This window comes from Corvus kubaryi, unplaced genomic scaffold, assembly GCF_017639235.1.
Source record: "Corvus kubaryi isolate FWS band 111438036 unplaced genomic scaffold, C.kubaryi_AGA036_p1.0 133, whole genome shotgun sequence".
Classification (NCBI taxonomy): Eukaryota; Metazoa; Chordata; class Aves; order Passeriformes; family Corvidae; genus Corvus; species Corvus kubaryi.
The window spans coordinates 6,262,713-6,274,105 of NW_024580667.1; positions in this window are offsets into that span (position 1 = coordinate 6,262,713).

Sequence of the window (11,393 nt, forward strand, 5' to 3'; positions counted from 1 at the left end):
CACAGGACGTAACCTGATTTCTGTGTAGTAAGAAGTAAAATAAACTACATCTGGACCAAGGCAGTAGGTGTGTTGTCAGTTTATTTAAAACTAACCTTTAGCCCTTGGCAGGAGTTTCTCAGGCTCTGAGGAGTTATATCAGGAATGGACTTCTGTAAAGCAAAAGGGAAAGTAATTTAGAAATATGGCAGTGTCATGGTGCTGGCCAGGTCCTGAAGCCACAAGTGCAGTTGGAATAGTGTGCCCTGAATTAACAAACTGTCTGGCAGCTGGGCTATTGAAGGTGATTAACAGCTGTTTTATGGATTGTCTGCCTCATTCAGTGCATATGTGTGCTGAGGGGCTGCTGTAGTGATGCAGGAGAATAAATAAAGTCTCTGGGACTGAAGAAGAAAACGTCCTCTGTTGTGTTTTAAGGGAACCTGAAATTCATGTAACATTTTGTTCAATTACTTTAAACCTACTTCAAAAGAAATAAAATGCCCACCCTTTAAAGTGGTCTTTAGCGTGACAAATAAAATGACATGGCAATAAACCAGAAAACTGTGACTTTGTTGTTCTGCTGTTTCATTGTTCAGCAGAGAAAGTGCTGATGAGCACAAGAATGCATAAAAGAGACTGGAGAATCTTGGCTGAACCTCCATTCAAAAAGCTTTATCGAAATACAAATATGTCATGGAAGTACAAAGCCAGCTAAAATACCCCACTGCTAAATCAGGCAGACTGAGACAAAGTCATTTCACTGGGTATTATCTAGCACTGCTAACTCACATGGCTAAAGAATTGGGGTTTCAGTTCACCTGCACAGAGGAGTCACCTGCTTTCCTCTCTTACTGAGGGCCTGTCAGCCATGCAATGAAAGTTAATTGAACTCCCAAGATTCCTAAACACAGCTTCTTTGGTTGTGTTATTTCCCTCACCTACTCTTCAATATAAGGCTGAAATTGGGCAGGGGGAAATGGTTGTTAGCAAATGGTTTTATTCAAGAATTTATTTCTTAAAAGGTAAGTTTCTATATTTTTTCCTAGTTTCTCTTCTTTCAGTGTGAGATGCTCACATCTGTTACTCCTGTCTTAGACTTTGAAAAAAAAAAGCTTTTATTTTAGTGTAATTGGCACTTAAGCATTCAGCTTCTTATCAATCAAAAGATTGCATTTTACTGTCAGGAAGCTGAAATTATTTCTTTTTTCTATGAAATACAGACAGATTCAAAATAAAGATTTATTGAGGAAAATACATGCTCTTTCTTCTTTTTTTTCCAGTTGGATGCTGTGGGTCAGAACTGCTGTAAATTGTCCTTTCTCTTTGAAAATTTTTTCACATCTCTAATTATAAAAATATGTTCACATATTAGCCATCCTAGATAGAAATATAATCACTGTAAATTCCACAGCCTGCCCTATTTTGTTCAGAAATCTAATCCAAAAAGCCTCCATTCATTTATCCCATTTATCCCATTGTACGTGGGATAAACTCCTTCAATTCCCACATTCTTGTAAGAAGAAGTCCTTTTTACCATATTTATTTGCTTGTTTGTTTGTGTTGCTGTGATTTCATTTCAATAGGGTGAGAAAACCCTAGCACAAAGGACTTAAATTGTTCTCTCTTATAGAGCTTCTTTGTGTGGGGAAAAAGTATCCCACAAGAGACAGTGGCTGTTCGGTGTCAAGGCATAGCTGGAGTTCAGTCCCAGCATAAAGTGAATTTCTCTTTGACACTGAGCATCTCATGGGACAGAACCAAAACCAAACTATGAACACAGTGTGAGTGAAAGAACACAGTAGAGGGAATCTTCATCAAGGCTGACACTGTCCCTGGGATGTAGGGAACAGCAGAAGAGTGTGCTTCATCCTGTGGATATGTCTACATGAAAAAGTATCTGGGGCTCATTGTACTGCAGCCTGGAAGCTCATGCCCTTCTCTTTGCCTGACTATCTGTTTGCTTGTGTGTTTTATCACATTATTTGGGAAATTCCTCTTTGTGTGCCTGCTGGAACCCCAGTCAGGTAACACAGCCAGCTGAAAATACACTGGAATTTCCTCCTGCCAAAGGAAACAACCTTCCTGGGAACTGGCCTGGGGTGTGTTACAGGAAAGCTTGCCTTGCTTTCACAGCCTAGAAAGAAGAACATGGCTTGAGACTTTTGGGATGGAAATCGTTGCAGTTAGCCATAGTGTGTACAGTTATTGACCCCATATGACATACAATTAAATGCATACATGGTAGTAAGAAGCAGCTGCAGACCCACTGGAGGAGCTCTTCTGATAGCAGTGAAAGTGTGCCTGAGCCTGTGTCTCACCCAAGGAGCTTAGGGACATGTAGAGAGTTGAAGTACAGTTCCACAAAAGCACCTCAGGCAAATAATCTCGGCAGTCATGACAAGATCTTTCTTGCTCCCTCTAATGCTATTTTCTGCACTGAGACTGTGCAGCACATTGTCCTGGCTGACTTCAGGACTTGGCAACATCTGCTGAGGTTGTAAAAATGTAGTTTATTTTATGTCCAATACATCTAATGCTTTTGTGGGTACAGCTTTATTAATGTTAAGAGTTGTTAAAAAAGAAAATTACTGAACTGGAAAATTATATTGTTGCAGACTGGTCTTATTAGTTGAATGAATGTAAATAATATGGCCCATTGCATGTGACAATGAAAAGTTATATTGATTCATACTAAAGTGTACTCCGTTCTCATATGTCATAATGCTGAAAATATTTTAGTTTTAGAAACAGACAATAAAGGGTTGATCTTGCAGAACTTCTTAGACAATTTTTTCCACCTTTTTATTGTGCCAAAGTATTTGAAATCCGTATGGATTTTACAGAACATCTTGATTTTAATCTTTGTATGTACACGTACAGTTACATTTACTTACTCTGGGAATCTTCTGACTGATGTTGAAGGGAGTCATATTTTCTTCTAAGAAAAGAAGCCTGGTCATGAAATTGCTCCAGAAATATTCTAACAGTTTAAGAAATTATGATCTTTACTGCAATAATAACCCAGCAGTTTATGTAACTATTCCTAACCTGTTTCACTGCAAAAACAGGTAACTAAGTCTAATCATCTTGGTTTCCCAAGAGATCTTGTGACAATATTCCAAATCTTGTGGGTTTTTCTTCTCCTGGAAAAACTATGTAGGGTTTGACCACAAACCTAGAAAAGTCCTCAGATGGTTTCAGGACTTGTTTCTCTCTGGTTGCTGCTGTCAATGTACAACAACACTGACTGTACATACACAATCTAACATTCTAACTCTAATGACTAGGGTCGCTTTTAAAAAACTCAAAACTATGGATACCTTAGTTGGCTTCTGCCATGATAATACAGCAAAGGCTTGGTTAAAAACCAACAAAAGTCAGTCAGTATCTGCCCCTCTGCCTCCAAGTACACTGAAGCAAAGCCAGACTGTTTAGATATGTAATGATTTTAACTTAAGTGGTTTCTGAAAGCAATCTTTAAACTTCTATAATATTCAATTCAATAAAATTCTCTTATAAGAGATATAAATAATTTAGGTGGAAATGTGCTTTCCTAACTGAGCTTCATTCCATCTGGCAAGAGGGCAACTGTCCTTGCAATGTAAGGGTTGAGTATATGGTTTCAGAATGCTATGTCTTCTTGCACAGGGGAAAATGGCCCTAACCATGAGGTAGAAGTTTATCTCCTGACCGAAACACAAAATATTGTCTCAAACTGTTAATAAATTAATTCCTGTAAAATCCTGGGTAAACTTAAATTTTAGGTTGAAAATCAAAAAAGGAAAAAAGGAAAGTAGCTTTACAAATTTCTGATGTCTCTGAAAACCATAAGCAAGACTTCCACTTGACACTGCTAAAACTTATATTCAGATAGAGAGAAGACTGTGGGAATCACCATTATTAGAGGATGAGTGTGTGGGAGCAGAACAATGCTAAGCTGAGAAGGGATGACCCCTGTAGTGTTGATCTGCACTGCAAACCAGGGCTGAAAAGTTGCTTTCCAATGGGGTTGCAGATGGTGTGCAGTGCTCTGATGTACTAAGAAAAGAAAACCTAGTAGCAAGCAGAGAAAGCTGATACTCCAAGATCTAAAGAATTCCCTGACAGGGATATTTGAGGCAGTGCTCTCTGGAATTGGTGCTATACTTAGTTAATTCACTAAGCTTGTCTCACTATCCTTGCTGTAGCTATCCTGTTATAAATCCTGTCACAGCGCACCTGCTGGGTCGCAGCTCTGGTGAGCTGGTCTGAGAAGGGCAATTGAGCAATTTGTATTGCTTTGGTGACTGTGGACCCTTGTGTAGCTGTGCTAATTTATGCCATTGCCCTTGGAGAAAAGCAGAATAAGAAGAAACAGAAACTGTGTCGTTCCTTTGTCCTTTGGGCTTTCAGAAGCTTAATGTGCACCGTGTGCAAGAATTACTTTGTGGTGACAAAGACATAGGAGGCAACTACCTTGAAGGCCCTGTGAATAGTTGGGGAGCTGTTAAAACACAGTGAAATATGTTAATGACATCTTAAGTATTCAGACACAATTTACTTACATTTCATTATTTCATCTGTTAGAGAAGCAGTTTCTAGAGATGAGCGTTACAAGGAACAATTTGTGTTTCCTTAAATTAGGATATGTTTAAAAAGGCTTATCAGGAATGTAATTTTTGATGTGATTTTAATGTGAATTTTAGCTTGTGTAACAACCTGAAAAGCTGAATTTAGGCTTTGTGCTTATGTATGCCTGAAGCCATCAGAAAACAAGTCATATAGTAAGATGGTTTTGTTCCTGTAGAAAAAAAAATACTAATATATTCATTGATTGTGTCCAGCTCTGGCCATTTCAGCTCAGCACACGAATCAGGAAGAAGCAACCAATTTTTCAAGGCAGGAAAAAAAAATCACACCAAGCACTTAAAAAGCTTGCATAATCTAGATAATAGGTGAATAAAAAGAGACAATAGGAAGACATGTGAAAATATGTGAGTGCTCTGAATAAGTTCCATGTGAGTCAAGACATGGGTTGGATTCCTTTGTGGATAATATGAACAATTATACTAATATTTATAGCACTTTATTTTGAAAGGAATAAAACCAGTTGTATTTTTGGGAATAACTGGTCTATATCTGAAAAGAGTTAAGTACAAATCTACCTTGGAAATATAAGTAACTTCTATTAGTTTCAGCCTCATAACTGCAAAAGTATTCCCAAAATAGGGCAAAAGATATTTTGCTGATTATGTTTGTAAGGCATTCTTTTTAACAGATGGATCATAGATCAATGTAGAGTTGCTGATTTAAGTACTTAATGGCTTCCATTATCACTGAGTACACTGAAATTCTTAATATTTATCCATATGAGACAGGAACAACTCCATTGCACAAATAGGAAGATAAAGTTTTGGATAAATATTTAAGTGACTTACTTAAGGTCATGTAAGGACTCTGTCAGACTGGGAACTCAGTGTCACAGACCCTTGCCTCACCAGCTTGTTTTTTTATCCAGTGGACTACCTGGAGCTGGTATGAGAGTGGTTGTTGGAAGCACCCAGTTTTCGCTGCCAGAAATCTGGGAGAGGCCACAATGCTCAAACCCAGACCTTGCCCTGAATCTCTAGAAAGCTTTCTTTAACTTTCCTTGTGGGAACATGAGGACTCTGCAGGAAGCACATGAGCTCAGGCAGGGACACAGATCCCTGCAGGATGCCAGGGTCTGGCAGTCCCCTGCATGGGGACACTGAGCCTGCCATGGGGAGTGTATCTTGTAAGCTCTGCCTGTAGAGCCAGAGCTCTTTCCATTCTGCAATTCTCTCTGTATGTATCACCCACAAACGTGTCCCTGCATGCACAAGGATGAGGACAGTGATTTAGTTTTTGATTATAGATCATAAATTTAATGAAAGTGCATGGAACACTTTGGAAACCCTTGTTAGAAACACAAATAAAGAACTTTTTTTAAAACTGGTCTTTGATACAAGCAAACCAAAAGGCAAAGAAACAAAAAACTATTATGAAGATCTGTGCATCTGGAAATTGCAGAAGTAGGTTCAAAATTTACTTATAAATTAGCCAGAAAACCAGTAGAGTGAGTTCAGATCTCTAAAACATCCAAACCAAGTTTTGAAGTAGTAGAGGAAGGTTGAGAACTCTTTCAAATACTGCTCATTTAAGTGGCTTTTTATGAATTACAGTTATGTGTGTCTCTAAAGACTGTTTTACTCTCAGTATGCACAGCATCAAGAACTTAGGAATACTTTTATTTTTCTCTTTAATTATTTTAAAGATGTAGAGTGCTCTGTTTTCTGCAACTACTGGAAAAATAAGATGAAAGTGACCTTTGGAGAATCAATTTTTGTAAGCTTTGTGTTGGTCTTCAAAAATATATCCGTTTGGAACAGCTATTCAAGGGCTCTGTTTTTCAGTTAATTGAATTCAACATATTATTTTCGAAAGTTTTCTGTTTTGAAGCATTTCTGGGATTTTTGTCTGTTGATTCTAGATGTGTGTGCAGTGTGCAAAAATGTTGCAGTCGTGTGGCTACAGGATAATATTGGTGGAAAATGAAAATGAAGCAGAGGTCAGAAAACTGAACAGGAAAAGCCCCAGAAACCTAAAGAACAAAGAATGCAAATGCAACCACATTACTGGTACAGCTCAGGGAGTGCCAGATAAACCTTACTGACATGTGTGCACCTTGTTTCTGTGTGGCTCTGTTTTGGGATGATTTTGGTATCTCTCTGCACACTTAGCTTTTATGTAAGAAAAAACTAGGGCATGTCCACAGAGAAGGAGTTGTGGTGCACACTAAAAAGGGCTCTCTCATTTCAGGCCATGAGCTGCACAGCACAGGGATGCAAAGGACAGGGCCCACTCCTGCCACGGGGTGAATTGAGCTGTAGCACGTGTTCTGCAAGTCTTGGGTGCTGATGTTCACTGGAGTGCTTATGCACCTGATGATTGTGGGTGAAGCCCCATTGCACTGATAGAAGAAAGCAGCAAAAGGCAGGAAAGTGCTTAATCACAAGCAATGAACACGTGATTTAATCCCACTAAAGGCAAAGGGAATAACGTGATTAAGCTCCAGACTGAAATTTAAGCTTGTGTTTATGTATCTCCTAGAATAGTTTCAGTAGGCAACTTGATGTGTTATAAATCTGAGTCATCCAGTCTTTCTGTATTAGAGCAGAGACAATCTGCTTTATTTTATTTAATTTAGCAGCAGACTTGGGGAGCTGGCACATTGCCAATAAAGCCTTTCAGCAAAGTTTAAGAGTCCCTGTATGATAAAAGTTTGAATAGAACAAAGAATGGACAGGAATGAATTTCAGGCTTAAATATTTGAAGTAAAGAACAAATGGTCAAAATTTTGTCTCTGTGACAAGTCAGAGACAAATGGTTTTCTTCTTCAACACCTCTCTGTCCTCTGCTTTTCACAGCTAGAGGCAGAGAAGCATGAAGATTTTGAATAAATATGACTGAGAAAATATTTTAAAATATTGAAAGAAAATAAGCCTGTCCCATTTCCATAATTGCTGCAATGTAAATTTACTAGATCAGGTAGTATTTGTTTTTTATTAAGGGATATGGCTAAGTATCAAGCTTTCCAAGACTGTTCCGTTATCTCCATTACTTCCAAATATCTCCAAAATACTTTTGTAATATGTAACAGCAGAGATTTCTATCTTTTTTCTTCAAATTTGTTTTCTGTAAAATCCATGTCTATAGTTGCTCATGAAAAAGAGATTTTACAGCCTCTGAGAATGCCAGGCATAGTAAAAAATGCATCCAAATTACTCTGTATAGTGGTGTTTATATTATCTTTTTAAAGGCATGATAAATGATAATGGTATAGGCCTCATTTCTAATTTTGTTTCCTCAAGCACATTCTCTTGTGCATACTCCTGATAGGAATTTTGAAGACTCTGATAATGAGTTAGCTTGTGCTCAGTTAGAGAGGAATCCCACAGTTGCTGTTTGCATGGGAACAGGCCTGTGGCATAACTCTGCACTCTCTTTTCCACATTCATTAGGAGAGCTTTTAAAGCAAGCAGAAGGAGTAAGGGATTTGCATGACAGAAACTTGAAGACCAAGAAAATATCCTTCATTTCCATTTCTGAAGTCCCCTGACTTTCAGGGATCCTAACAGTGGAGCTTTTGCAGCTCTGTTGGTTCAATTGAAACACTGAAGATAGGATATTTGAAATTTTATTCTTGTTTGTCTTTAAAAATAAGAAAAAAGAATACAAGAAGATAAAGATATTTTAATAAGATTTTCTTGTTTAGGTAGGAGAACATACATGCAACCCCCTTGTAATACATGTGTGCTGCCACATTGAGCTACTGAGCCAGAATCTGTTAAAAAGGGTGATTTACAATGAGGACTTTTGGTTCCTGAACTGATCAATATATTCCTGATTAGAAGTGCATGAAAGGGCAGTTACATCAGTCTTCAGATTCATGCCTGCAAATGTGAGAACACTTTCTTACCACACACATGCTACACCAAATGTGAATTTTTTTTTCTTAATTTCATTTTTGCTGCTGGTGGTTTTTCCTTTCTTCCATCTTTCCTAGTTGTGCCTCTGTGATGTATTGCATCAGATTCCAAGAAAAAAATCTTTTCATTATGAAAGGAACAGGGTGCTTAGAACTTCACAGACTAGAAGAAGCATAGGCTGGAGGAGGACTTGCTCCTGCCTGTTTCCCTGCAGCACCTTGCTTTCATGACCTGAATAGCATTACTGATAGTCTTCTCAAAGATCTGAAAGAAGGAAGAAAATAACACTATGTCTTTTCTGTTTTTCAAATTGTGGCTTTGAAGGCAACTTTTAGTGCTTAGATAACTGTTGCTTTCTATTCTTAACCATTGTGGTGCCTAGCAGAGTTAAGGTATGTCAAATTCCATGCAGAGATGGTCTTGAGCTCCTACGCAATTTTTTAATACTCCTCAGCACTGCTTTTTCTCCATTTTTTTTTGCCTCAAGTGACATTTCCTTAGTATCTCCCACCCTTACTTCACAAGAATACATACTCATAGCACAAGCAGACACAAAATACATCTAGCAATTTTGAAAATTTCTGTACAACACACTAAAAATTACACCACAAAGAGAACAATAATAAGCAGGTCCCCTTCTTCTTCATTTAGATGGAGAAAGCACCATATTGTGGGGTAATTCATATTTTAAGGTTCACTGCACATTTGAGCTAATTTATATGTGTTCTTACAGCCTTGTGTCATTAATGAGTGGTTTTGGCCACTTAAAGAATTACTGTCAAAGGTACTGGCAAAAAAGCAGGTTTTAATATGAATTTGTGGAATTTACAGACTTTAGTGGTGACGTTCACTTTATTACTCAACATATGGATGAAGCATACAAATGAAAATCAGACAAGAGTCAATTTAGAATTATTTAAGTGGTAAAAAATAGCAAAGTTGCAAATACAAAAGATAAGGGTACAAATGGATTTAGCAGCATTTAATATTTCACTAATTTAATAATTTTAAAGTGAATACATAGGATTTACTACAGTTATAACAATGATTTATTATAGATTTGTGATAACAGGCCATCAGGGATGACTGATTACCCTTTGTCCCCACCTTGGTTGGGCAGCTGATGTTCCTGTAACACTCAGTGTTGTTCCCACCTGGATCATGCAAGAGCCTCTGGTACAGTCAGAGATGCTTCACCCCTCAAATGGTCTGGTCAAGGCTTGTCAGGAGCTCCTGAGATCCTAGACCAGGCCTGGCAGTGGTATGGTGGAAGGATGCACCACCACACCTTGTGTCTTAAAGATGTAACTGTCTTTACCTTCCTGTAAATACCATTGCTGAATAATTTCTACCAGATCTCACTGATGCATGAGATCTCAAGGATGTTCAGTTTTAACAAACTAAATGAAACTGTTGGCCAAAGACAATGAAGAGAGCACTTTATGTGCCCCCAAAGGGGGAAAGAGAGAAATGCCAGCATATGCTTTACTTGACATCAGTGAATTGACATTGAAACCATCGCCATCACTTGGCTTCAGGATCAAAGCCTGATTTGCTTTCTGAGAAACACCCTGGGTGAAAGATACGAAAAAAATCTACTTGTACAAAGATGCTGTAGAGTTGGGGCAAAGCATTTTCAACAATCAGTTCTCAAAGCCTGAAAGGAGCTTGTTTAATCAGGTTTCTTCTACTTGATGTAACTGTTGTTAACATTAGAGGCCTCTTTAAAAAAAAAATGCATGCAGACACTGAGAAATGCAATTTTACAACTGTAAGAAGCATTTATCTTAAAAGTCAGAGTACATCTTTTATTGGTGCTGCCAATCACATGAAGAAAGAAATTAATTTCTTTTGTGCCATATCTAAATACCTTAAAAGAGTATGTTTTAAAAGACTTGGCTCATTTTTCATTCTACCCAGGAGATGAAATTTAAGATGTTAATAGTTTGGAAAATATCACTTCGAGAACATATGACTTTAATCACTTCTGGTCTTGGTTTGTGCTTAGGGAATTTTAACTGAAAAGCTTTATTGTTCTCTGGCAGATTTTTATACTTATTTCTGTTTTTTTTTTTTCATATCAGTCATGTGGCTTTGATTTGCATTTCAGACCTTGGTTTTCTGATTTACTGTTGTCCGATCACATTTTGTATTTACTTGTCAATGCTATTCATCTTGATCATTCATATTCACAAAAACTATACCTTCTGGAAAACTTTAAAATAAACCCAACTTTTGCTTCTCTAACTGAAGTGTGTGAGCTATAGGAGAGCTTGTGCTGTGTCACAAAATGGTAGTCCCAGTGCTTTGAGTTGGAAGGCAGCTCAGATACAGCTGAAAGCTGTGTTGTCCTATGGCCCTATGGTTGTATGACAAATGCCTTTAGACTCAGCAGTCCAGTGATGGAAAGCCAGAGTTAAAGTCAGAGTTGGTATAAATCTGCAGCATATTTTTTCTTTCAGAGCTGTAAAATTGTTAGGTCATTACACTAACATGCTTTGGACTGTACAGGACCTCTGAGGTGAGCAAAACCAACCACCTGCCACCACAGATAATGCACAGTGCAGTGACTTTCATAATCTTACAGAGGACAGCATTATAAATAATTAGGGACTTGCTTTGGCTTTTTTAAAATATTCAGTGACAGCTACTGGAAAGCTGTTCTACATCCCAAATGTCCATAACTCGAAGAATTAGAAACTTTATAATTTCAGTAAATTGCTTCTAAAAACATTTTATATATCTTTTGGATATGCAAATTATTATGTTTTTAATACTTCTTCTGTCTTGTTAATATTTTTTCTGATATATATTTTTACAGAGCAGCCATGGCCTACCTTTTTTTTTTTTTGATAGACTAAATGCAAAAATATTTTAAAAATCTAATCATTGTTAATAGCTCAAGTCTGATATCTCCCCTTC